General features: G+C 37.3%; 1 long non-coding RNA gene across 1 annotated transcript; it reads right to left on the reverse strand.

The window, feature by feature from the left end:
• Positions 1–1,058: 1,058 nt before the first annotated feature.
• On the reverse strand, positions 1,059–4,994 carry LOC121865290. Its single transcript, XR_006088735.1, has 2 exons — positions 4,210–4,994; positions 1,059–3,309 (listed from the first exon to the last, which is right to left on the reverse strand). It is a non-coding gene; the product is annotated as an uncharacterized LOC121865290 (long non-coding RNA).
• Positions 4,995–6,215: the final 1,221 nt, after the last annotated feature.

Raw genomic sequence — 6,215 nt, forward strand, 5'->3', positions numbered from 1 at the left:
ACAGTACAGTACAGTCATCCCTTGGTTATCGCGCCTAATTGAGACCCCGCCGACAACGAAAGTACAGAACCTATGGGATTTATTCTAATTGGGTCAGGCACCCAAGACCCAACCCCAAGGTTCCCATTTTACGACCATTTAGACCCACTAAATATATATATAATGTTATGGTAAATATCATAAACACACATAGGCATGACTAGGTCTATTACAAAGTGATGAAAAGGGTACGCTTAATACTGCAGTCCACAAAACATGTAGCTATGCTTTTTTTATTTGGTCCCCGTCATACGAGTCCGTTTTCTCTCACATCAGGACGCCTGAGTCCTCCGTTTTCTCTCTTAATCTTAGAGTGCACCAGAAACTTTACTATTTTTAGTAATGCCATAGAATTTGAAAATGCAACCCCAATTGCAATTGGGGGTGCAATTGTTGAGGCAACTAGATATGTCTGATTACAGCAATGTGTTATTGTCAATTTGTAGGTGAAATATTTTATCATCAATAGATGTAGGTTAACATTTTGCCTGTAGGCAAATGCTTAAAAAAAGCCTAAGTAAGGAAGCATATTCCTTTAACACATAATATCTGACCAGTATGGGGAGGATCATCGTGTCTCCGTCAGGGGGTCGTGGAGTGGTGGTCCAGCAGGCATCACGTATATGCGATTGGACGTTGTTCGGTCGGAAGTTAACCAGCGCATGACTGTATATCCAGAATAACATATAAACACCAAAAAGCAACCTTGAAAAACCATAAATGGTGAACAATTTGGGCCAAAAATTTGTGATCACTGGGATTTTGTTCAAAATATCAGTATAGGTACTCCTGAACATGTTGATTCAGAATCTATGGTTAACAATTCGATTGCGGGGTAATTAGTGGTAGTAATGATTCTTGGATGATTTTAATGAAATTTTTCTGAATGCTATTTACTGTACTAGCTAAGATCGGTTGGGGTTTTTGTGTTCTTCTGAACGTACTAAATTATAGTAGTTGATCCCACCAAATTTCACCATTAATTGAAGAAAAAAAATAAGAATGAATTATTATTTGAGCACATCCACCTTGTGTCACTGCTGTTCTTGAGGAAAAAAATCACTATTAATTAATAAAAAAAAAAAAATTATGACTGAATTGTTGGATAGAATGCAACTTGTCCAACCTATAATATGTTTATTAGAGTCGTGAAAATCAATGTGAGGTGATGAGGTGGTAGTGGCAAGTGTGTTTGCCCACTGCTCCACACCCAGTCCAGGATGAAGGCTAAAGAATGTCCATTGGTGAGTCGCAGGCAAATTATCGGTTTGTGCACGGCTGGCTACAACATGCCATAAATGAGAGGGAAGTTGGAGTCATTGAGATGTTAGTTAACCCGCTGGGAGTATTTTTGATGATTTGCTGACATTTGACAGGCTATTGAGATTCTGTATGACCTGTGCTGGTAAATATTAAAAATAAACATGATTTTTATCCTCATATTCAATATTTCTCCTCATATCAACGTTATTATAAATATCTAATTACTGTTACTGTATTTAAAACCTGAACAACCTGAAAAAATAATAAATAAGGAAATGGATGCACATTATAATAATGATAAAATAAAGGTCCTCATCTATTACTCTTTTAAGCACAGTGAAAAAAATTACATCCATCCTTCCCTTAAGTGTTTCATAAATTTCCCCCATTTTCTTCAATCTTCTCCTTCTCTGATGAGCAACTTCCACTACATACCACCCTCCCACATCCATCCCCCAATTCAACCAATTTCCCTTCTCCACCCCACGTGACTTACAGGACTGTGCAGAAAGGACCAGGTCAGTTTCAGGGGTTAGGTGGTGGAGTGAATGATTACTTTTGGCTGCAACTGTACCTTACTTCTGTATAATGACATACAACCAGTGAAGTATGTAATATGTTAGTCCACGAATGTTTTATATGTCAAAGTGATGAAAATGACAAAGTGTGGTGGTTAATAAACAGAGATGCACTATTGGAGATGCTGTCACACTGATAAAATCAGAAGAGTGCAATAATGATTGATAATCAGGTGTTTATACGACTCAACCTGACCACTCAGATGGCTTCAAATGGTATAATGATCAATGTAAGTATCCTTATTTATTTTGAAAAGCAGATCAGTGTATTTCCCAAAGGCAGAAAAATGACAAAACTTGTAAGTTATGTTGACAGTTGTTGAGCCTCAACCCACTGAAGTCACATGACTTGGGAATATGGTCATAAAGGGGCAACCAGCTGAATGAGGGTAGCAGAATTTCATTGCTATCACATTTCATTGACTGATAGGCCAGCATCAGTTTCCAATCCAAGATGGCAATTTTTGGACCACATGTTAACCATTTTAGAGTACTGTACAATATTTCTTGATTATCGAACTCTTTCAAGACCAGACCAACACTGGCACAGGTACAGATAAATTCTGGAGCCAGTACATGCCAACAGTGCATAACAGAAGTGAATGACTGCCCAAACGGCCAATGAGCAGATCAGTGGCAAAGAGGATAAAGTATAGAATACTTTATGGCTTATGATTCTTTGTAATCACTTCTGACATGCTACTACAAAAGCCATAAATCTGTACATATTGAGGATAAATGAGGCTTTTCAAACAAAGTTCAATCCTTTGAGAAAAAAGAATTAAATCATATCATCCTATTAAGTGCAACTGCAAGCACATTAAAACAGATATGGTATTTATCTCCCATTGTCATTTCACACATTCGTTATTTACCTCCAACATACCTGTATTCATCATTTGGACTACAGTAATTGCTGTGAAAGTATAATAAGTCAATGCAAATAGCTACAGGTAAAATGAAAATAAAATTACCAAAAATATTCAATGAATGCAAATAAAATTTTTAAAGAGAGATAGATCCATGTGACTATTTCACCTAATGCAAATTAAACTATCAAGAAGGGGAAGTCTGTATGCAACCCCTTTCTCTGAAAGTGGTAAAGGTGTGTCAAAAAAATAAATTCTAATAGCCTATATAAACTGAAGTGACATTTCCTTGTTGGCATAGCTTTCCTTTATATCTGTAGACAGGCCTACAGAAACTAACTATGATGCTAATGGTAACAAATGATTGTGGTAGTATCGTATATCTTATGGGTAGGGCAATACTAAGGAATTCTCTTACCTGGTTTAAGGGCTTGGAAGTGCCTAGAAATAAGCCCCTGTGTCTCAAATCTCAGAACCAATTCAATACAACCATAGTCAGTTGGACAAGACACAGGTGAGAAGTAACGCAGCTGTTCCTTCCCCTTGATGGTAACTTTAACCTGAAAGAGATATAATGATACTGTACTTATCTAAATGCTTAAGACTCAATGATGAAACCAAAACTCTGAAAATGAGAAGCATATTTCAGTTATATTGAATGATCAAATTTATTAAAACTAGTAGATTAAAAGGTATTGCAATAAAATACAATAAGCATGGATAATACAGGGCGTTACATTTATATCCGACACATTTGTAATTACGGCCAGAAGCAGTATTAGCATAGCTACGGTAATTATTTTTTCCCTGTCTTACAGGTAATGCCAAAAAGTTTCGAATGATGCATCACTAAGACCTACCAGTGAGAATTAACCTGGTGAAGCACTTCATTCAAACAAATTCCACCACTCAAATGCAGTGGAAATGCAACAATTCTAATGGGGCCCATTTGTCAGTTATAATTTTTAAGACATAAACAGTGTTATGTCACCGCTTACTAGCCACTTGAGCGCTCTATCCAGTGTTAGTACAGGAGGAAACTGGGGACCGGGAAACCTGTGGTGTTTGGTATGGTCACACTGGATAACACCCTTCTCATGTGTGTCCGAGCCGAGACTTGAACCCTTGACATATTGGTGAGAGTTAAGTGCATTACAGCAGTACCACCAAGCTGTACCAGAAGCATAAAAGTAGTCTCACTGCTGATAGCTTATTTATCTTCACTACAATGTTATTATTCCAGTGTTACTTTGGTTGGAATAAAACTACCAGAGATTCTCTAGTTGGCTAATTCAACATACAAGTAAATTCTGAATGTCTTTGTTATGACCTCTTGGACCTATTTTCACCTTGCATCTTATCAGCATCTTTCTAAAAAAAAAAAAAAAAGCACAGGTGTTTAGTAGTCAACCCCTTGATAAGTTATTCTACACATAATGTGATGTGGGTGGTTCACTTACCACAACATACTGTCCAGCAAAGCATCCTGTATGGTCAGTATCATGAGGCAGAGAGAAAACAAAAGCTCCCATCTTGTCACTCACATTAGTGTATGACTTGAGGGTAAGTGGTACCCATTTGTCAGGCTTCAGTGCCGGGGCATGACACACACCATCTTGTGACTTGATGATCTGCAATACCCAAATATATTAATTACAGTTGCTCCCCGACTTACGACGGGGTTAGGGACGGACATCCAGGTCGTAAGTCGAAATGGTCGTAAGTCGGAAATGCTTAAATAATGCATAGAAAATCGAAAATGGGTCTCTCTTTTTCTTCTCAGCACCACAAAATACTCACTTTTAAGCTTGCCAGCCATTGATATAATTTACACATACAACAGTAAGGACAACAATGTGCGTGTGTGCTCTGAAACAGGAATGTCACATCAAATTGTAAAGCTACGGAAGTGAAGTCGTTCATCAGTCAACTTCTCTTTTACCAATGATTCGGACATTTCTCCTAGAAGATAACAAGTCCTGCAACTGTAACTACAGTATATATACTAGTACAGTAGAATTCCAGTTATCCAATATCTGGGCAACTGGTAGATTCAACTAACTAGCACCTAAATTAAATAACAATGAAAATAAAAATTCCTCCCAAATGAGTGATTAGTGTAAGTTTTAATACTGAACACAACAGGGATTAGCTGCCATATTTATTGCTATGGTAAGCAATAAAATCAATACATAGCATATCATAAAGTACAACAGCACATACTTCATTTAAAAAAAAAAAAATTCTCGGCCTGAAAAATGCGCTATGACGGCAGGTGTGCAGATTTTGATGGAGGCGTGATAACGAAAATCGCGATAACCAAGTGTGCTATAACCAAGGGATGACTGTACCAATAAATGTGACAACTGAGCCGGCGAGCAGGCCACAGTTATAGCCCACCATCACCACACACGTTCATTTCCCACACATCCATGCTCTGCATTTTTCTTATTTTATAGTTTTATATTATATTTTCTATATTTCTAAGCCACATGCTGTACTTTATAGTGGAATAAGTGTTAAAGTCCGTTTTTCTGACACGATTTTGTAAGGTCAGCCTGTACCACTGTGCATTGAAGGATTATTGGAGGATCCTAAGAGTGAGTTTTAACTAACCAGAAATTTTTTTATCCAGCACCTCTCAATCCCCATAGGTGCCAGATAACTGGGATTCTACTGTGCTGTATATACAGTGACCCCTCGTTTAACGAACGCCTCGGTTAACGAAATTTCGGTTAACGAACTGCCTTCCATAAGGATCTTCAATTCGGTTAACGAACAAAAATTCGGTTAACGAATTTCTTACGAACCGACCTCAACATGTTTTCGCTTGCACTGGCCGGGCAACCAGCTTTAGTATCAGTCCGCCAATACATTAATCGGTTCTAGGGCTTAAATTTCTAACTATTTTAGTAAATATCAAGAAGTTTATACTATTCAATAATTTTAAAAGTTTAATATTCAATTTTTTAGTCATTTTAACAATTATTGAACATAATTGAAGGTAAAGTGACTAGTTTAAAGCGCAGCATCCAGCCTCTTAACACAGCAAACAGGCGCTAGTCTCTCTGTTTTCACTGTAGGTAACATCTTGCTTGAGACTCTCTTCAACTAAACGCTTTTTTCTGTGTTTCCAAGCAAATTATTGGTCATTTTGAAATATATTTTACATATTGACATTATATAATGCAGTACAGTGTTGATTTAAAGAAAATAATCTTGAAATACACCAAGAGAACTAAAATTTTATGGGTGAAATGGTGCCATGGGGTGACTTCTCTTCCACCCCAATGCCTTCTCTTCTTCCTTCTCCTCCACCCCCATTGTAATTCCCATCATCATCATCATCATCCAGGAGCCTTCTACATACACACCTCAAAGTAAGTGAACTTTTCTACCATTTTTGTTGAATTTAGGAAATTTTCGGTGAGCTGGAACCAATTACCCAAAAACTCATTGAAACAAT

Source organism: Homarus americanus, unplaced genomic scaffold (genome assembly GCF_018991925.1).
Source record: "Homarus americanus isolate GMGI-L3 unplaced genomic scaffold, GMGI_Hamer_2.0 scaffold48175, whole genome shotgun sequence".
Classification (NCBI taxonomy): Eukaryota; Metazoa; Arthropoda; class Malacostraca; order Decapoda; family Nephropidae; genus Homarus; species Homarus americanus.